This window comes from Pteronotus mesoamericanus, unplaced genomic scaffold (assembly GCF_021234165.1).
Source record: "Pteronotus mesoamericanus isolate MK-2021 breed Mesoamerican mustached bat unplaced genomic scaffold, CSHL_Meso_final scaffold_54, whole genome shotgun sequence".
In the NCBI taxonomy this organism is placed as follows: Eukaryota; Metazoa; Chordata; class Mammalia; order Chiroptera; family Mormoopidae; genus Pteronotus; species Pteronotus mesoamericanus.
The window spans coordinates 50086303-50108966 of NW_026555321.1; positions in this window are offsets into that span (position 1 = coordinate 50086303).

A 22664-nucleotide genomic window follows, 5' to 3' on the forward strand; every position below is an offset into this window, starting at 1 on the left:
CCAAACAAGGATATGGCTACCAGTGGCAACAGCTGTATTTTGCTAGTCAATCTTCATGTTAAAGATTTACAGTTCTGAATTCTGTCACTTGGTTTGCCAACTGTTCCTCTTCCTGGAGCTGCCCAGTTGTTTCTCAGGGGCCTTGAAGTGGTTTCTTAACTATTTCAATTCCCCCCGAATGACAATGCATCCTTAGAATCAGGCTGAAGAATGGAATTCCCTGTTTATATCTACAAGACTTCTCTCGCTCCCCTTCTTTTAAACATATGCAGAGTCACCGCAGAAACTGGAACCAGATGAAAAGAAATGCTAGCTTTTAAAGCGAGTTTGAAAAATGCAAAGCTGGAAGCCGCTTCGCGCTCTCCTTCTTCCCCTTCCGCATGATGTGATTCATTTGCTCTAATCCATCACCGATTCATCATGCCCTTCTGTCAGAACCTTCAAAGCAAACCCCACAGCTGCTTTTGCCATTTATCAGTGGGAAAGAGAAACGGGGGAAAGTAAGGAAAACACATCACTACGTTCCAGGGCTTGGGATAATGGGTGTGAAAAAAGGGTGGAGGGTAAGCTTATCTAATGAAACCCAGAGCCTTCCTAGGATGAGTTCCTGAACAAAGGATTAGAACTGAGAGCAAGACCAGCAGCCAGTCTGCATAAAGTTGCAGGGATAAAGCCTGACAAAAACAAAATTTTAGTGGGAAACTGCAGGAATGTGTACAAAATGATATCCACTCAAGAGGAGCTTGATACCTACAAATATGGTAGAATTTGTTCTCTGAGATCCATCTCTCAGCTTTCAGCTGTGCAATATAGGCATTGGGGATGGGAACTACTCATTTGACCTCAGTGCCCTTCCTTGCAGAATGGGAAATGACCTGTCTGGTAATTCACAGTTCCCATGTTCATAAGAGGCCTTAAAGTCACCAGCCATTTATATACAGCTGATAAGGGTCTCAGGCTTGCATGGGTGATGCACAAAGTTTTGTTGTCAGATTTGAGGATCAAAAAGCAAGGGCTTTGACTCAGTGATTACGCTTTAAGTTGTTCAGACTATACAAGGTCTGTCTGGAAAAAGTACAGCTGTTTTTAATATACTAATAATGGTTTGTGTGACATTGGTGTAACCTGGCAGCCAAGGACAATGGATTGGAATGCGCATGTGTGAACAATGATGACTTCACTGTACTAGACAGTAGGGGTGGTAGAAGCCATTGAGTGAGTATGTGTACAGTGTGGCCATCACATTCAAAATGACTGAGTGAATAGAGCAAAGATCTGCATCAAATTTTGCCTTAAGCTTGAACATTTCTCTGCAGAAACTATTCAGATGACTCAGAAGGCTGCAGCTATGGGCAACTGGAGATTGACAGCTTCATCACAACAACACTCCCGCTCAAGCATCATGTATCATATATAGTTTTTTGGTGAAACATCAAGTCACCTAAGTAACTCAGCCCTACAGCCCAGATTTGGCATCCTGTGATTTCTGGCTTTTCCCAAAACTAAAATCACCTTTGAAAAGGAAGAGATTTCAGACCATGAATGAGATTCAGGAAAATATGACAGGGCAGCTTATGGTGACTGGGAAAACTGTGTGAGGTTCCAAGATGCCTACTTTGAAGGGGACAGAGGCATCATTGTTCTATGTACCATATTTCTTGTATCTTCTTCAAAAGATGCCTATTTTTTAATAGTAAAAGGCTGCATATTTTCTGGACAAACCTCATATTTATAATCTACCTGAAATGCCACAGGGAGGGGTGAATCTCTTTGGGATAGGAAAATATAGAAACAGTGTAAATGTTCATCAGTAATAGCATAATATGTAATTATTAAGAGGAATGAGAAGATAAACAAACTGTGGGAATACTGTGGGTTGTATTTCATACTGTGAGAATACTCAGCAATAAACAGGGAAAAACTACGGGTACTTGCACCAAAATGGGTAAACCTCAAAAACAAGAGTACATGCTGTATGGTTCCATTTACAGGACTTTTAGAAAAGGCAAAGCTATCTCATGGTAGAAAGAGATCAACTGTCTCTGAGGAAGGGTATGAGGAAATTTAATGGGGAGATGCTCATATTCTGTATCTTGATAGAAGTTTGGGTTACACAAGTGTATTCATTTGTTAAAATTCAGTGAATGTTTACCTATGATTTGTACATTTATTGAAACTCAGAATATGTACTTAAGTGTGTGTACATTTTATTATATGTATATTTTACATGAAAATAAAAACTGTAAACAAATACTGAATTCTAGCTAATGATACACTTGTTGAAGTATTCAGGTGAAAGTGTTTTGATATCTTTACTTTGAAATGCATCAAAAAATAATAAGGTTTGATGGCTATATAGAAGGATGGCAGATAGGTGGATATCTTTTAATAAAGCCAGTGCAGTAAAATGTTAATGGTGAAAGGTAGCTGGTGAGTGTTCACATATATTCACATTAAAAGTACTTAAACTTTGCTTTATTTAAAATGCTCATAAAGTGTCAGAGGAAAAAATGAGGAAGATTTTTATGTCCTGATATGGACCTATCTCCAGTTTTATTAAGTGAAAACAGTAACAAAATTCATTGCATGCTACCAATTGTGAAAAAAGAATGAATGCATATGAATATTTCTGAAGGACTTTTATATGTGAACTTTTAAACTAATAATCATATCAGGAGTAAGACCCTAAAAATGGATTACCTTAGAGATAATAACTCTAGAAACAATTACCTTAGAGGAGAGGCAAGTATGAGGGCATATTTTAAATCATAAGATAAATCATTTTATACCTTTGAATTTTGCATAGTGAATGGATTACAGAGAATGGAAAACAACAAGGATATATGTTTGAGCTATCTCAAGTACCTACAACGGGTTTCCTTTGCATGGCTAATACTTTCTGGACAAACCTCATATTTATTTCCTTAACATCCATTTGATCACCTTATAATCACTAGTCTGGATTAATGCCAGACCCTGGGGACAGGGTAAGGAACAAAAGTCAGACGTGGTCCTTGCCGTTATTGAACTTACTGACTGGTGGACCTAATTGAAGATCAGGTTCATACCATCTGGGTGACTTATCAAGTCTGGGTGGGTGGTTTGGATGGAGGGATCTGGGCAGAGAGGACAGTGGCAGGGAGCATGGTGGTTCAAGTCCCTTGAAAGAAGGCCAGTAAGAGGGGGGTGGTCACAGAGAGCACAGAGGACTTACTGAGGTAGGAGACAAGGTGATACCAGCGGGGACCAAATATTCAGGACATTTACCTTCATCCTGTTGTTTGATGTCAGAACTTACATTCCAAACATCCTTTGTTTGTCAAGATACATATCTTTCTTTTTTCTGTATTTGCAATTTTTTTTCACGAGTTCTAAGAAGGCATCAGATCAAAGCTTGTTATACCAGGAGAAATGAAGTTATCTAATGAGATCTCACAGCATATAAGATGTTCACATCAATGTGTCCTTTCTACCTTAGTACACATTGACATGACCTTCACAGGCCGGGGCCTACATGTTTTTTCCTGCAGGCTTTCTCTGGAGGCCCCCTTGCCCAGAGCGGCAAGCAGGTGAGTATCCTAGAGAGTTAATGCTCCTGGGGAACCTCTCTCAACCAATGACTGGTGAGAGCTGGGATAGTCATACCTCAGTTGTCCACTTTGGCTTTCGTAGACCTTTCTCCTTTTCTTCAATGGGAACTTAGGAGAGTTGGCATTGATGAATTTGGACTTGGTTAAGATATTAGGTCTTTTGACCTCCAAGGCCAGGTCTTATCAGAGGAGAATATATTGACTGTCATATTTTCTTTTTAAGAACACAGCTAATATTTCTTTGATCTTTAATCTCATTAATCATAATCATAGAAAATACACTCATTTAAAAATTGTATTGGCTTCCATTTTCTATCAAGATTCCTGCAAACTGATACTTCTAGCATATGGTTTCTTTATACACTTCAAATTATCAAGAACAAAACAAATAGGTGTGAAGTAGTCTGGTTGGAACAAAGCTGTTACTTCATTTGACTAATTATTTCTGAAGGACTTTTATCTGTGAACTTTTAAACTAATAATCATTCTTGGTATGGCTAACACTCCGATCCTGTCCTTCACATTCTTCAGTTGTTACTGTTTAAAACTTAGTGGAATTTTTTTCAGAGATCAGATGTGAAGAAATCTATGTAAAGGAGAAAGTTTCTAGTCTTGATGCTGCCTTTCTATAAAGGTATCATTTTCTTTCCTTAGGAAGAATAAGGTTGTTAATAGGGTGTGTCTCTGTGAATGACTCAAACCAAAATCCTTTTTGTTTGGGAAGTCCAAGTACCAAGATAATTTTCAAGCTTGGATTACTTGTCCAGATAGTTTGAGTGCGATTTCCTTGACATGCTTGTAAGAATGCAGGAATTTCAGGGAACCAGAGAGCATGTCAGGGAGAGGAGTAGGCGGTGTAGTGCAAGCCATGGCCGAGAAGTCAAAGAGTGTTGAATTCCACACAATGGCACTGGCCAGCTGAACTGGAACCAGTCCTAGTCCTATTCGGCAATGGTATACTGCTTCTTTCTCCAAGAGCACTGACTTTCCCCCTTCACAGTGGGAATCACCTGGCTCTACGAACAAAGAACAAGGAGGAAGGAAGTGAGGGAAGCTCACAGTGCTCAGGAGGTAACAACCAGGATGCAGCACAAGCCCTAGTACCAGGGAAACTCCAGTAAACTCCCTAATGCCTGCATGAGGCTCTGAACTCCATTAACAAGGAGGCTTGTCAAGGGAGATGTCATTTCAAAGAGCTCTGTTTTAGACCTGGAAACACAGCATGCACTCTTTGATAGCCCCAGCAGCCACTGTTTAAAAACAGAAATAAGGTGTGGTAGGCAGAACTCTGAGATGGTTCCCAAGATTCCCCTGGTGTGTAGAGCTGTGCCCCCCTTATCCATGGGGCAGAGGTTCCAAGTGGATTCCTGAAACCTTGAATAGTACTGAATCCTATAAACACTGTGTTTTTTTCTATAGGCATACATACTATCATAAAGTCTTATTTATAAAAATAGGCACAGTAAGAGATTAACAACAATAACAAATAAAACAATTATAGCAATATACTTTAATAAAAGTTATGTGAATATGATCTTTCTCTTTCTCTCTCTCTCTCTGATAACCCATCTGATACTAGAGTAGGCTACTAAGTGTCTAAGGGGCAGGTAGTGTGTACATTGTGGATATGTTGGACAAAGGGATGATTCACGTCCTGGGTAGGGCAAAGCAGGACAGCACAAGATTTCATCATGCTATTAAGAATGCAATTTAAAACTTATGAGTTGTTTATTTCTGTATTTTAAAAAAAAATCACCAACAATATATTTTTTATTGATTTTAGAGAGAGAGGAAGGGAAAGGGCGAGAGAGGGAGAAACATCAATATGAGAGAGAAACATCGATTGGTTGCATCCCATATGTGCCACGTTGGGGACTGAACTTCCAGTTTTTAGGTGTGTGGGATGATGCTCCAACCAACTGAGCCACCCAGCCAGTGTTATTTCTGTAATCTTTAATTTAATATTTTTGGACTGTGGTTGACCATGGGTAACTGAAACCCTGAATAAGGGGGTGCTACTGTATACACTTTCCTCCACTTATTCAATCAATCACTATTCTAGTCACGGCTGTGAAATTTTGCAGATGCAATTAGGGTCCCATATCAGTTGACCCTAAGATAAGGGTGTTGATCCAGGTGGACCTGACCTAGTCTCACAAGTACTTTAGAAACAGCAAGTGGCAGAGATGGAAGCCAGAGAACTGTGTTTCTGCTGACCTGGAAGAAAGCAGATGGCAGTGTTTCTGAAATGTCTACAGAGGCCATGTGGCAGGGAATTGTTGGTGGCTGTAGGAGCTGAGAGTGGTTCCTAACAGTCAAGTAGCAGAAAATGGGGACCTCAGTCTTACAACTGCAAGGAAATGAATTCTGCCAACAATCAGTGTGCTTTGAAGAGGAGCCATAGTCCCAAACATGAACTGCAGTCCTGGCTGACATCTTGGTCTCAACCCAGTGAGACCCTGAACAGAGAATCTGGTTGTACCCAGGCATCTCACATTCAGAAATTGTGACAGAATAAGTGTGTGTTGTTTTCAGATGCTAAGTTTCTGGTAATTTGTTACTCAGCAACAGAACAGTAATATATGAGACAACAGTTAGATTCAAAGACAAAAGGCAGTGTGAAGGAAATGTAGTCTTTCCTAGAACTTCTCTGGTTAAAATGACAGCTTCACTACATCCTAGCAGTGTGATTTTGAACAGATCACCTAAACTCTCTAAGACCCAGTTTCCTCATGTGTAAAATGAGATTAAAATAATGGATAAGATTAAAAGATTTATAAATATTAAATGAAACAATATTTCTGAGTACTGAGTTATTAACATAATGCATGGCATGTAAAAGATGCTGACAATGAGTGAGCCACCAGTGGCAGCCAGGATTTGTGCAGCACACAGCATGTTGGACACTGTACAGGAGGCTTCACAGAATCAACCTTCATAGAAACCCTGGGAGATTGCAATTATGTCCATTTTACAGATGGGGAAACTGAGACTTGGAGAGGTTTAATAACTTGCCTAAGGTTTTCCAACTACTAAGTGGAAAAGTCAGGATTAAAAAAACAGGTCTCTTTGACTCTAAATCTCACTCATTGACCCTTTTAATATTTTAAGCCCTATTCATGGATGAAGAAATCATAACTCTTCAGATTCTTCTTTGAAGGAGAACCAGGGTGACAGGTTGGGATTCTGGCCTGCCAAGTCTCTCAAAATGGAGCTAAAAGGGTCTCCAGTGCTCCAGCCATAGTGTCTCATCCATAGATGCTCTCCTCTGGATCCCCCTGCCCACTTGTTTGGATACCACCTGTTTAACCTTAAGATCTCAGCTCTAATATCACTTCCATAAGAAGGCCTTCCCTGACCCCACTGGCTGAACCACATTTACCTGCACACATGCTCACAAAGTTCCTGTCCTTTGCAACAGTTGTCACATTTTATCATTATCTACTAGACCAGTGGTGGTCATCTGGGGGCAATTTTGTGTCCTGGGGACATACGTCTATGTCTGGACACATTTTTGGTTGTTACGATGGAGGGGATGCTAATACCATGGATAGGTCAAGGAGGCTGCTAAATGTTCTACAGGATGGCCCCCAATCACAAAGTTTATCTGGCCCCAAATGTCAATTGTGCCAAGGTTGAGAAACCCTGTCCTCTCTCTACTTACATTTTTAAATAAAAAATGAGATCACATTGTACATATACTTTTTATGACTTGCTTTTGTCAGTTAGGAATAATTTCATAACATTTATTTATTTTTTATGTAACATTACTAGCTTCCTTCCAGTGTTCAGGTACACAGAGGAGAGGCAAAGTAATTTCACACCATCACATAACCTTTTTACAGCATAACATTTTCATGACTGTGTATGATTAACATCAAATTGCTATGCATCATTTAGTTAGCCAATACTCTGTTCTTGGTCACTTAGGTTGCTCCTTATCCTGTTTTTCCTTTCCTTTTCTTTTTTTGCTATCATAAACAATGCCATTAGGAACACATTTTGGCCTAACCTTTACATATGTCTCTGATGACTTCTTCAGAATCAAATTGGCCCTCACTGCTTTGGAAATCACCTTGTGTCACCAAATGTAAGTCAGATTACATGGCCAACAGCAAACCCACAAACATTTCAAGTGAAAAATGCAAGTGTTGGCCCTCTCATAGTAACATTGATGGGAGAGCCAAGGGTGTAAGAGGAGGGGTCAGGGCAGCCAACTTTCACTGAAGACCTGGTTTTCCCATTGTCTGAACCTGCTAGGGCAAGCCAACCTTTGGCAGGGAGTAACTATAGTCTCTTTTGGCAAAGGCTTCGAAAAATTCTCAACTTCTTCCTGAATTCCCAGTGAAGACACTTGACAGAAGTATCTTAAAGAAGAAAAAGACATGCTCGCAGACAAATTAAAACAGCAAATGCCAACTGGCAGGAAGTCATCCTTTCTGTGGGAAGCCTGGGCAAAGGCCTAAGTAAACAGCTTAAAGAGACAAAAGAGGAGGTATTTTCCTTTTTGAGCACTGAATATTCAGAAAAAGCTTGCATCAGATTTCACAACATTCACAAGATTGGGTATCATAACACCTTACTTCTGGACTGTCTCAGAACCAATTACCAAGTTCTTTGGCCTGAAAGCCAAAGATGGCCATAGAATCAGCTCACACCAGGTTGAATTTGGGGGACTGGTGGGGAGAAAACCAGGGTTGGTATAAAGGTGTTGGAGATAATATGGTATATTTGTAAAGATGCCTTCAACGCTGACAACTGCTTGACTCTATGCCATCACTTTGAACTTTAAGCATTCTCCAGGTGAGCACAAGACATGGGAGAGAGGATGTGTTCTGGTCAAATAAGGAACATACCTTGTAAATGTGGGAGCAACTTTGGCATCAAGTTCTCAGGACATACGGAGCTGAGATACAGGGGAAAGCTACCCAGCCCCAAAGCATTTAAAGTCGTGTGGTTTTCCTGGGTATAAAGCACAGGAAAGAGTCCAGGGAAGGGAAGAATACTTTGTTCATAAAATATAAAGCTAAGCAAACAGGGCAGGTCAGAAAGGAATTATAGTGTTTTAATATTGTGCAAAAGAATAGATGAAAACAGGAGTAGTGAATAGTCCAGAAAGCTTTGCTCCAAGGCTGAAATGAGTAATGTGATGTCCTGCCCCCATGTATTTCTGTTCCTATAACTTATGGTTAGAATGAATGAGCATTCCCAGAGTGGCTGGAGGAGGGTGATTTGCATGTTGGGCAGCAGGTGGGAGAACTCCTTGGGATCAAACTGTCCTGCAGATAACTTATCTAGACATCAGTGAGAGTTGACTGGACGTGCTCTTGTCTGGGCCTTTTTTTTCTTTTTAGTTAAAACATCTTTGGATCCACCATTGTCTAGCAATACTTTTGGTGTGGATATTCTATTCCTGACACCTCATTAACTATTCAGAGGTTCTCTCTGAACTAGTGTACATTTTTTCACCTGGTTTTATTTCTTATTTTACTACTACTAGCTGAAATTATCTTATTTAATTAAATTTTTTTTAACTTAAACCAGAACATAAGTTGAGAGGTTTATGTGGTCCTCTGTTCTGTTCACTGTAGTATTTGCTATGCCTAATATAGTATTTGGTACATAGTAGGTGGTCAGTAAACATTTGCTGAATAAGTTGTTACATTTCTATTTGACATACTTTCTAGGGAGGAAGTCAGGGCTCCCAGAAGATTCACTATCAGCTGAGCTTTATAAGTGATGTTCTGAAGGATTGAGAGGGGGAGGAGGGGATGGGTGGGGCAGGGGAGAGTGGTGGCGGGTAAATGGAGACAAGTGTACTGGAACAATAAAAAAAGTAAAAAAAAAGAAAAAAATGATTTTCTACCTCTCACCTCTTTTTACTTTTTTCCTTTAAAAAAAAATTGAAGTATAAATTACAAAGAGTAAAATGCACCTTTTTTAGGGTACAGTTCTGCAAGTTCTGACAAATGCCTATAGTCATGTAACCACTTAATGCAGTCAAGATGTGGAATAAGTTCCATCACCCCCTCCCTCAAATTCTTGCTACTTAGTAGTTAACCCTACCCCTCTCCTCCTGCCCCCACCCTCACAACTATTGATCTGATTTATGTCCCTGTAGCAGAGCCTTTTGAATCTGGCTTCTTTTACTTGGCATAACTTACGTGAGATCCATTATGTTCTATCATTAATTCTTTCCTTCCATTTGCTGAGTCATGATCATTGCATGGCTCTCCCAGTTTGTTTATCCATCCCCCACCAGGGGGACCATCCTCTTTTCTTCTTATGTAGAAAAGATGCTCTCAAAGTGGCTAAGAGTGGAGGCTTTGGGGTCAGCTGGACATTCTAGTCTTTACATTTCCTAGCTGTGTGACCTAGTTTTGTGGCAACTTCCTGAAATACTATGACTCTTTCTTTAGCTGTGGTAATAGAGAAACTTAATGGAAAGTATTTAGGACAGGGCTAACAAATAAGTGTGCAATATATATATTTTAGTATATCATCCTTGATTCTTCTGAAAGAGCTCTTTGACAGTTCACTTGTATTTTCCTCTATAGAAGAATAAATGGAGTTTTTTTTGCAACGGCTTGGTGGTCTTTGGAAACATGACTTGTCTGGTTTCTTATTCTAGAATGGCCTGCTGTGTGACTCCAGGTAAAGTGATTGCTGTCTTTGTGCCAAGTGCCGCCTTGGTGCATTGCAACAATTCTTGTAAAAATTGAGTTCAGGCAACAATTCTTGTAAAAATTGCTCGATATCCATGAAGATGGTAGGTATGTATTAGGGGTGGGAGAAGGCACCATAAAGGTGACTATTTTTCATTGTAAAGACGTGAGGGGTTTTAGACATTATTTGGTAAGAAGATAGGCTTGTGTAGACTATACCACTCATGCATGCCAAGTTTATAAGCCCTCATTGAGGTCTGCTTGCTATTCACTTATTTTACATGTGTCAAGCATCTACCACGTACCTAGTTGTAAGTCTACCCCTGGGTGGGCACAAGGCAGGTTTCACATCACATTCTGCTGGCCACTTTGCATGGTCGGGGGATGCTTAAAATCAAAACTGGTCCAGTTGGAGTGAATGTCTAAATTTTGGTGGAAGCTGCCAGAAAAGAGGCTCACTGTTTCCTCCTGGGCTTATTGGAAGCAGCCTCTGGTGATCATCCTGCCATCACAGGGGGAGACTATCCCAGAAGGGAGCCCATACAGAGGAGGATGGCTCAGGAACAGAGAGAGAGCGATGAGATCCTAGCGACAGAGTTGAGGCCTGACTCCAAGAGTATCAGAAAGCCACCCTTTCCACCAGTGTGTCTTTCTATTAATGTGTTTATTGATGGCCTTTTCAATTTTGTAAGCCATTCAGTCCCTCCTCCCACATTTTTTGGGGGTGGCCTACATTAGTTTGGGTTGGGTTTTCTGTGGCTTGTAATAGAAAGAGTACTATTACCGGTTATGAGCTCTTGGGGTTACTTAACAACCCTAACCTTCAATTTCTCCCTCTGTAAAATAGGGATAATAATTTACACGTGGTTTTGACTGAGCCTGGGCATCATGACATACTTCCTTCGGTCCATGAGATATCAGTAACTATGATGAAAGCAGAGTATGCCTTTTCATTTGCCATCTTGTAGGATTCGACTGCTCACCTTTGCATGTCTTCCTAGCCCTGTGAACATGCCTAGGCTTGTCCGTTGGAGGGATGTGAGACACATGTGGACCAGGTCATCTGTTTGCTTCAATCGATCCTGGATGACTGACTCCTCAGCTGCAACCAAACCTGTGAGCAAGCCCAGCAGAGGCCAGAAGAATCACCAGCATCAATGCTAATCTACAGAATCAGGATCTAAAGAAATGGTCACAGTACTAAGCAACTGAAATTCAGGGTAGTTTGTTATGCAGCAAAAGCTACTGATACTCTAACATACCATTAATTTACTTACTTGCTATGTATACTCTCTCTCTCCCCCAACTAGACTGTGAGCCCCAAAACGATAGGGATTTTTATCTGTTTTGTTCAGAGTGATGTCCTGTGTCTAAAACAGAGTCTGGCAGATAGTAGACATTGATAAATACTTTTTGAGTGTTAAATGAATAACATATGAGGTACCCTACAAATTATTTTTATGGCAGAGTCAAGATGTTTTTCCTCAGGCTCTTCTGTTATTTTTCCTGCTGATGTTGTCCACAAAAGGAGAAAAATACAAGCGACTCTCTTTTGGGTAGACTATAGGGGAGGAAGGCTGGCAAGAACATCAGGTAAGAAGCTTAGCCCTTTTTCTTACCAAATTTACATGGGATTGTGAGTGTTATGTGAAGAACCTCTGGCTCTTCATTTGTTAGCTCTGTGCCACCATAACAGCTCTTGTGGATGCAGCTGGACTGACATTTAGGTCTGCAGGGGGAATAAAGAGAGAGGCTTGCTGCCTGGATTTCAGAAGTTAGAATTATAGCATAGATCATTTTTTTTTCAAAACTTTCATCGCACTCAAGGTAATTAATTAGTTGCTGGATTACTGTTTTTTTTTCTCTCTTCTCCACCAGGCTGTAAGGTCCAAAAAGGAAGAGATTGCTCTACTTTATTCACCATTATACCTTACCATCCATCACAGGGCAGGTGTGCACATCACTTCCATGAGGGTGTAAATCCTGACCCTGCTAATTTGAAGAGCGCAAGCTTCTTAAACTGAAGGACTACTTTCTACAAATATGGTGTGAATGCAGCACACTGAAAGCACTTCACATGCGTGCAATCACTCACATTTTGGGGGAAATAATAACAAGTTTTACTGAGCTATTATACGTGCCAGACACTGGTCTGAGCATACAAGGCACTCACTCACTGTGGAGGGAGGTGCTGTAATAAATCCCATTCTACAGATGAGGAATCAGAAACAGAGTAGGCCTCTCTTGGATCTCTGTGACACACCTTGAGCAAGTCACAGACCCACTGAATCCCTGTCCCTCATTTGTAAAATCAGGGGTCAGCTCAGAAAAACCTTTCCTCCTAAGTGTTTGGAGGAGAACTATAAGTCTGAGATGTTATGGAGGAAAACAAAGACTGTGTGTCGAGCACACCTGTGTGGCCCACCCTGGCTCACTGTGACTGTGTAGAAAATTCCACTCATCTTGCCACAGTTCATGTGAAGTGCTTCCCTCTGCATCTCTTGTTTGGCTGCCTTAGAACTTTCTCAAAAGCTGCGAGGGCTCTCTGCCAGCATGCAGGTAAAACCAGGAAGTGTAGGTACCTGTCCCCAAGGGCAGCCTGGCTTCAACCGATGGGGAACAGCCCTGGTAGTGTCAGTCTTCTGTGACTAATGTTGAGGCACATAGCATATGGTGACTCAAGAGATTCACAAGCAGTATTGAGCTCCAATTGCTCACATTTGTACAATAATTCAGCTCATAAATGTACTTTCATTGTCTTTTGTTTTTCAGTCTCCTTCTCTCTGCTCCATTTGTGATCACTGGAATCAACTCCCAAATAAGCTGTACCTGTTTTTGGCTCTGTTTTGGGGAGAAAATTCAAACTAAAATTCAAACTAAGACATATGGTCAAATAACTTGAGAAAACACCACACGCTATGTTTCTTCTCTCAGATATCCAAACACACATTAACATTAATGAATTCAAAGCTCTGAGAAGTCCTGTTGCGAAGTAACCATCCACCTCTTTTTAACTCCATGTTTCTCAAACTCATTGCCCACAGGAATTTTTACTCTTAAGACCTTTTAAGGTTCCACAGAAAAAGTGTCCCATGGAATATGCTTTGAGAAATGCTGGTCTATATAATCTTGAGGATTCTCTTCTTCACTGTACTCTTCAAACTGATGGGTGGATTCTGTGGCCTCAGCTGCCATTCCCTGGCATGGAGCCAACAGCCAAACAGGACTCCCCCAAAAGGAGATTTCTGTTGGTGGCAGGAAGCAGGACCTTCAGGCAAGGCCTCTCTGGAAGTCATCTCTGCTGGGGCCAGGAATGTCTGGCTGTCTGGGCTGGGAATCCAGCTGTGTGCATGCTGAGAAAAACTGCTAGCTGACGAAGCAAGAACCTGGGTGAGATGAGCAGGACACCGATGCCAGAGCCTGCCTCCTTCCCCACACTCTTCTGCTAACAAGCAGCATGGGAGAATTTAATTGGTCCTTGTCCAGAGGGGCTAATTATTTCCTATTGTGTTGCCCAGAAGGGTACTCAGGAGGCCTAGGGACTGCAGGATCAGGAAGCTGAGCATGGAAGCCTGGGGCCTGGGTTTGCAGCTTCCCAGAGGGGCTGGTTGGTGGAAGGGGATAGGGGAGACCAGCAGCCAAGCCATCTTCCTTTATTTCAAATCCTTGCCTTTAAGTAATAGCATTTGGGTTCTGAGATTTAGGGTTTCAGGTTACATATATTTGAAAGAAATGCTTGAAAATTTTATCATTCTCTTGTTTATTAAAAGTGGATCTAATAAAAATAATAAGAACTGGAATATCTATTTCTGAATTCTTTGTTGAGGATGTACACATGAAGCCTTTTAACAAATCTTTCAGATTAAATGATTAGCCTATGTCAGTGTTTCTCAGCCTCGGCATATTGGCATTTGGGGCTGCGTAATCTCTGCTGTGGGCTCTGTCCTGGGCTTTGTAGGATGTTTGACAGCATCCCTGGCCTTACTCACTAGATGCCAGTAGCTCCTTTCTCCTCCCAAATTGTGAAAACTAAAAATATTTCCAGACATTACAAAATGTTCCTTGGGGGGTAGTATCAGTTACATATGGGAGCTAGAGGTTTATGTTGAAGGGGAAGCAGAATATGGTGTAAGCCAGGTTGTCTTTGTTCAAATTCTGGGTCCACCATTTATTAACTTTGTAACTTTTGGCACATTATTTAACCTCCTTATGCCTCAGTTTCCTCTTCTGTACAATGGGGATAATGATAGTACTTACCTGATGGGGTTGTTGTGAAGATTAAATAATATATACATGCATATAAGTATTTAGCACACTCTGGTACATAGAAATCTCTCGGTAAATGTGAGCTGTTATTATCAAAATCATAACTTTTTTTTTTTGCTTTTTTCTCCTATACTGTAAACCCTTTGAATAGAGAAACCATGCCCTTTCATGATCTTTAGCCCAGTACATAGTAAATATTGAATTCAGGAAGAGGGGAGGGAAGGTAGGAAAGAAGGAAAGGGTGGGCTTAGCAATAGAAATGGCAGTGTGCAGACATAAGAGAGGACAATGAAGAACCTTCCCAGACAGCTGGTCTGAGGGGGGTACCCAATCCCACAGTGTCTCCCTGGCTGCCACAGATGAAGAAATAAGTCGTACAAGACACGATTTGCCTGATGGGAGAAGGGGTGGTGATTCCTTTCAGTGGAGAATGCCTGGAGCCCTTCTCTGAAATGGCTTTTATTGAGTTTAGCTCCTTTATGGATACATAGTGTGTATGCAAAACTCATCAGTCAATGCTAAACACTACCGATTAAAGGAAGGAGATATGGTTTAAAGATAACAATAAAGGGATTACCAGAGTCTTTCTGAGTCAGGGTGTGGCAGGCAGAATGATGCCCTGAAACCTGGGAAAATAATCTCATCCTATGTTCAGACCCCAAACACCAGTACTCATTAACTCAAGGGCATTCTTAGCAGAGCAGCTTTCATAGGATTTAATGCATTCTTTTTTCAGGCCTAATTGTCCCTAGGAACTGCCTGATCCAGTTGAGGGCTGTACCTGCCTCTAGCATTGCTTCAAACCTGAATCAGATGGGTAGAGCAGAGCAGCCAAGAGATAAGGAGACTTCTTTCAGATAGAATGAGGACTCTGGCCATGACAAAGCCAAGGAGTGAGGGTCTTTTACCCCTTATCCATGTCCCCCAAGTCCTTCCCTGATGGCCCCTATGTGACTGTGCCTGTTTTAGGTTGCCCCTGCAATTGAGGGATCTTACCCGTCATTGACTAACTAGCCATCCTCCCAGGCCAAGCAGGTTTTATCTCCTCAGGGGCCTATTTTCTCAAGGCTTCCTTGCTCAGCTCCAATCTTGGGGCCCTCTTACCTGTTGGGAAGGCTACAGTCCCTGAAACCGGGTGGGGTGTTTCCTAACACTGGTCTGTGCATGAGTCTGGGCTGGAGCTTTCAGTTTTTGACCACAGTCACATGTGGAAGAGGGAGCAGAGGAGAGATTCCACACAAAAGACAAAATAAAGGGACCTAAATGCAAAACTTCAAAGTATGTACACAGGTGCATGGGGACCTGCCTGAAAATTTTTGGGGTTGGAAGCTGCAGGGAGCTCCCTGCTACAAAGTGACTGCTGCAGCCTGGAGAAAGAATCAAAGCAGGAATGTCTGTTGTCTCTGTTGCCTCAGGAGAGACTGAAGTGTTACTAACAGCATATTACTTCCTCCTCTATTCACAAAACTCACTAAGCTCATTCATGACCTGGGCAAGAGCCCCCTAAGTAGTGGACTGGAATAATACAGGAGGTGGAGATCAGGCTTCACCGCCCCACTGCCCAAGCAGTGTCTATATCTAAGTGCTAGGACAAGGGAGTCTCCAGAACAGCATCGTCCAGTGAACTTTCTGCAATGATCGAAATGTTTTGTACCTGCACTGTCCAATATGGTAGTCACTAGTCACATGTGGCTGTGGAGAACTTGAATTGTGGCTAGTAGACTGATGAAAAAAATTTAAATTAAGTTAAATTTGAATAGCCTCATGTGGCTAGTGCCTACCATATTGGTCAGTGCAGGTCTGGAAGAAACCATGTTCTCTAGATATGTTCTTTAGTGCCCAGACTATCCAAGGATGCACTGAGAGATAGTGGGCTCACTACTCTCAATGGAGAGGAGTGGAGAAGAAATTTCTATGACTCCCTGCCTGTATTCGCCTGCCAGGAAGGCTAAACACTGCCCTGTTTTGGACCATTTCATTTTTCTAGGCCACCAGAAACCTGATGTGAGGTGAGAGGAAGACAGAGGCAGCTACAATGGTGATTACTATATTACTCTCACTGCTGTGATAATTAATAACATTTCTGGGGCACTCAGTATACATCCAGTCCTGTCCTCAGCATTTCACATGGGCCATCTCTCACTGGGTTGGCCTAGGCATTATCCCTGGCTTACAGATGCAGAAATTGGGGGTCTGACAGGTTATTCAGTCACCCAAACAGTGCATCTTGGAGCTGGGTTGGTAAGTGGTTAGAAACAGAGACTTTGGAATCAAGCATATTTAATGTGAGATTGACTCAATCATTTTGGGGTAGGGATCTATAGGAACATACAATGTTGGCTATTTCGCAAAGAAGAACTGGTGCTGAGGTTGGGATAGAGGAGCTTTGTTTCATTTTCTTTATTTATATCTGTATCATATGATGCATAGCTTTTAGATAAGGAAAAACTAACAGCAACAATATCTTGTTGCTGGGGTTGTGGCCCTTTCAGTTTTTATTTTTTTCTGTATTAAAGAAGTCAAATTACTTGAAGATGAAGAAAGATCACTTTGTGCATGAGGACCACAGTGGGTTGCACAACAGCTTCCTGCACTGGGGACCTTGGAAGTAGAGTAGCACACTGTCCAGGTTTGCCCTTGCCTGGGGTCTTTCCAGGGACACTGGACTTGCACTGCCAGCTGGGAAAGTCCCAGGCAAACTGAATCAGTTAAGGACCCTACTTGAAAGTGGGAAAAAGATGAGCCCTTTTTGGAGACTCACATAGCTTCTGAGGTGGGGGTGGGGAATCGGGAATCAGAGTTCCAGCAGGCCACTCTTCAGGTGGAGGAGGGGGTTGCCAAACCAAGGACATGCCTTATTTCTCTGATGTTGCTTGTTTTATACATCAAGATTCAGACAGGGTGTCTGGAGGGAAGTGAAAAAAACCGTCAGTTCTATGCAGGGCTGCATTATCATCTCTGTGGGCTTTAGACACTTTTGTCTTTGTGGGCCCCTTCCTTCTTAAAAAAAAAATTATATTTAAGACTGCATTTGTATAAATATAATCCAGGCTGCATTTATTATTTCCCACCCATTATTATTACATTCTTTTTTCTACTTATTTTAAAAGAAATTAAAATTAAAACATTTTTTTGAGGCCTTAAAAATATTCTTTGATCCTAGGCATTGTACCTACTGTGCCTAATAGGCAAGTGGCCTTGGTTCCAAGGCTTGAAAGAAATGCTGGGAAAAGAGAGGGACCTGGAAGCATCTAGGTCAGGGGTTCCTAACTGGGATCAACTGGGATGGGAAAATAATGTGTCTTAATTTTTGGCATCCTCTGACTGAAATTTAACATTTCCATTTAATATGATTTTAGGCAAAAAACCATCCTGCACAGCAGTACCAGCTACTCTGATAACAGTAGAAATTACAAGTACTTTGAGATCATACTACAGTTGTGACAAATGCCTTGAAATTGCATTTTCCCTCATCACTTCTTCAAAATTATGGTGGTTATTAGAGCAGCCACTAGACCAAGCTGTTTATGTGTTACTAAATAAGTTTACAATTTATATCACAACTTTAATATAATTTTCCTTTTATAATCTTATGTATTTTGTATTACACATTTCTCTCTTTATTTTGTATTTATTTTTAATATGTATTTTATTGATCATGCTATTACAGTTATCCCTTTTTTTCCCCCTTTAGTACCCTCCACCCCGCATACTCCTCTCCCCAGCATTCCTACCACTCTTAGCTCATGTCCATGGGTTGTACATATAAGTTCTTTGGTTTCTCCATTTCCTATGTTATTCTTAACATCCCCCTGTCTATTTTGTGCCTACCAATTATGCTTCTTAATCTCTGTACCTTTTCCCCCATTTTCCCCGACTCTCTCCCTGCTGATAACCCTCCATGTGATCTCCATTTCTGTGATTCTGTTTCTGTTCTAGGTGTTTGCTTAGTTTGTTTTTGTTTTTGTTTTTCAGGTTCAGTTGTTGATAGCTGTGAGTGTGTTGTCATTTTACTGTTCTTAGTTTTTGATCCTCTTTTTCTTAGATAAGTCCTTTTAACATTTCATATAATGAGGGCTTGGTGATGATGAAATCCTTTAACTTGATCTTATCTGGGAAGCACTTTATCTGCCTTTCCATTCTAAACAATAGCTTTGCTGCATAGAGTAATCTTGGACGTAGGTCCTTGCTTTTCATGACTTTGAAGACTTCCCTCCAGCCTCTTCTTGCCTGTAAGGACAGTCTTATGGGAACTCCTTTGTGGGTAACTGTCTCCTTTTCTCTTGCTGCTTTTCTTTAATTTTGGGTAATGTAATTATGATGTGTCTTGGTGTGTCCCTCCTTGGGTCCAGTTTCTCTGGGACTCTCTGAGCTTCCTGGATCTCCTGGAAGTCTATTTCCTTGTCCAGATTGGGGAACTTTTCTGTCATTGTTTTTTTTAAATAAGTTTTCAATTTCTTGTTCTTTCTCTTCTACTTCTGGCACTGTATGATTCAGATGCTGGAATGTTTAAAGCTGTCCTAGAGGTTCCTAAGCCTCGCCTCATTTTTTAAAATTCTTGTTTCTTCATTCTGTTCTGGTTGAATGTTTATCTCTTCCTTCTATTCCAAATTGTTGATTTGAGTCCTGGTTTCCTTACATTTACTGTTGGTTCCCTGTCTATTTTTTCTTTATTTCACTTTGCATAGCCTTTGCTTTTTTCTCCATTTTGTGACCATACTCGTCCAATTCAATGAGTATCCAGATTACCAGTGTTTTGAGCATCTGATAGGTTGTCCATCTGTTCATCGCTTAGCTCTATTTTTGGAGCTTTGATCTGTTCTTTCATTTGGGCCATAGTTCTTTATCTCAGTGCTTCTGTTATGTTGGAAGGGGTGGAGCCTTAGGCATTTGCCAGGGCAGGGCAACCCAGGTTGCTGCATTGGTAATGCTGTATGTGGGGGAGGGGTCTGAGAGGGAATAATGCCACTTGCTTGGCTCTCGGCCACTTTTCTGTCATTTCCCCTACTACCCACAAGAAAATTGGGCCCTTCTGGTGCTGATTCCTGGGTGGGTGGGTTTGTGTACATTTTAGGACCCTGCAGGTCTCTCCAATGGACTATCCTGTGAGGATGGGAGTTTCTTCCACCACTGCAACCCCACAGGTTTTTACCTCCAGGGGTTCTGAGGCTTTCTTTTCCATCACTGGAACCCTGGATTGAATGGTCTGTCATGCTCCCTACCTGTTCCTCCTGGTTTGTCTCCATGCAAATATGGGACGGCCCAGTCCGCCAGCCACTGCCTTGCTGCGTGTCCTCTCCATCCATCATACCGCCTCTACTTCTCCTATTGGCCTGGATGAATGTTTATTCTTTAGCTCCTTGGTTGTTGGACTTCCATACCATTTAATTTTCTGGCAGTTCTGGTTATTTTTTGTTTTTAAATTTTTGTTCTTTTGGTTGTGTGAGGAGGCAAAGTGTGTCTACCCATGCCTCCCTCTTGGCCAGAGGTCCATATTATGCATTTCCAAACCTTATTTGAAGTGTCTCTCAGGCTTTAGCACACTGCCAAAAGTCCATGCCAAAGAAAAGGTGAAGAACAGTACATGTCGTGCATTGTGGTCCACAAATCTAGTCCTTAGCTTCATCACTCCACACAATAAAGAAGCCCTTACTCAGGTTTGCCCACCTGAGAGAAGTCCAGGACAGGGTTAAAGACTGGCTTGTAGAGGTGACTATCACAGTCCAGGTGTGCAGCCTAACGAGGTGTTAATTGGGAACCAGCTGAGCTGGAGAGGAAGCCCAGACAGGTTGCATTGGATATTTTTCTTGTGGTTTGGTTGTTGACAGAACATCATCCACCCCTCCCCCCGAGTGGAAATAGACTGAGTGCTCCTTTTGCAATGATTCTACAGAAAACTGTATGGCTGTGGTCCTGGAGTACACCCTGACTTTTAGTTTTATATGTCTCATTTCTTATTTGTTTTAAACCTTTTCTGAGCAGTTCTTATGTGCCATGAAATTTGCTAGATGCTCTACAGGCATTATCTCATTCAGGCTTCACAAGGACTCCATGGGGAAGTTACTCATTATTTCTATTTTTATGTATGAGGCAACAGAGAGAGGCTCAAAAGAGCAAGTGACTTCCTTAAATCCATACTGTCTGTCAGTGATGGGCTGGGATCTAAACTTAGTCAGACTCTTCAGAAAGTCTTTAAATTTTGGGGTCATTTTTTTCTTCAATAGGATTTTTGTTGCTGTTGTTAGTAAGCCATTTTTATTTCTTTGTAATATAATATTAAATAATAATAAAACATTGGCCATCCTTATTTCTCAGCTCTCTGTTGATGAAGTTTCTTGCCTTGAGAAAATCTATCTCCCCTGGGAAGGATGCATTAGACAGGTTGACCTGCAATCCTGCCCTGTGGATCTGAGGTGGTTACTGCTTCTTCAGGGTCAAGATGACCTGTTTCTCTCTTTAGTCAATGAAATGATTAGTAAAGATACAGTCACGTTTAAACTTTCCCATTGTTAATAGTGGCCCTGAGAGTTGGGTTTTCTCCTTCTCTCATTGGTGTATTTACAGAAGCACGAACAGACATGGTTTCTTGTAACACAGGGCAAGGTTTAAAGTGTTTACAGATCATTTCATGTGTTTGTTTCCTCTTCTTTTGCAACTTCTATGTATTATCTTGTATGGATGACATGCTATATCTAGCTCAAAGAACATCAGTGGCATTTTATCAGCCTATCTTTTCCTAGCAAGAAGAGTGCCTTCAGGCATATAACAAAGAGGAACACTGCCCATGTCAGAAAAATTAGGGTTCCTTCTAAAGTTGGGCATGTTGGCCACTAACATTTTATTTTTTCACTCTTTTTTTCTTTTGATTATAGTTGATGTATAATATTACGTGAGTTTCAGGTGTGTGACATAGATATTCAACATTTATATATCTTACAAAGTGATCACTGAAATAAATCTATTAATCATGTGTCACCATACAAAGTCATTACAATTCTATTAACTCTATACCCTAGGCTGTACATTACATACCTGTGATTTACTTATTTTATAATTGGAAGTTTTACATCTTGCTTCCCTTCACCTTTCCATCCATCCTCTTCACTTCTCTTCCCTTCCCTCTGGCAACCATTAGCTTGATTTCTAAGTCTGTGAGTTTGCCTCTGTTATGTTTTGTTTGTTCATTTGTTTTGTTTCTTAGATTTCACATTAAGTAAATCCATATGGTATTTTGACATTTGTCCTCTGTTTGACTTACTTTACTTAGCACAATATCCTCTAGGTCCATTCATGCTGTCACAAAGAGCAAGACTTCATTTTCTTTTTTATTAATCCTTACCTCAGGACATGCTTATTGACCTCAGAGAGAGGGGAAGGGAAGGGGAGAGGGAAAGAAATATCGATGTGAGAGAAACATTGATCACTTGTCTTTTGCATGCACCCAGATTGGAGACTGAACCCACTACCTAGGCATGTGCCCTGCCTGGGAATCGACCTTTTGGTCTTTGGGATGAAACTCCAACCAACTGAGCCACAATGGGCAGAGCAAGACTTCATTTTCTATGGCTGAGTGGTATTCGATTCTTTCTTTCTATTATCTATCTATCTATCTATCTATCTATCTATCTATCTCTCATTTATCTATATATCATCTATCACATCCATCTTCTTTATACATTCATCTACTGGTGGACACTTAGCTGCTACCATGTCTTGGTTTTTGTGAATAATGTTGCAATGAATATAGGGGTGCATATATCTTTTTGAATTATTGTATTTGTTTTCTTCAGATAGATACCCAGAAGTGGAATTGCTGGTTCCTATCCTAGTTTCATTTTTAGTTCTTTGAGGAACCTCCATACTGTTTTCCACAGTGACTGCATCAGTTTGCATTACCACCAACAGTGTGCAAGGGTTCCCTGATTTCCACATCCTCCCCAACACTTGTTATCTGATTTTTTTTAGTAATAGCTAATCTGACAGGTTGAAGTGGTATTTCATGGTGGTTTTGATTTCCATTGCCCTGGTGATTAGTGATGCTGATCATCTTTTCATGTATCTGTTGGCCATCTGTAAGTCTTCTTTGGAGAAGTGTTTATTCAGATCTTCTGTTTATTTTGAAATCAAATTGTTTATTTTTATT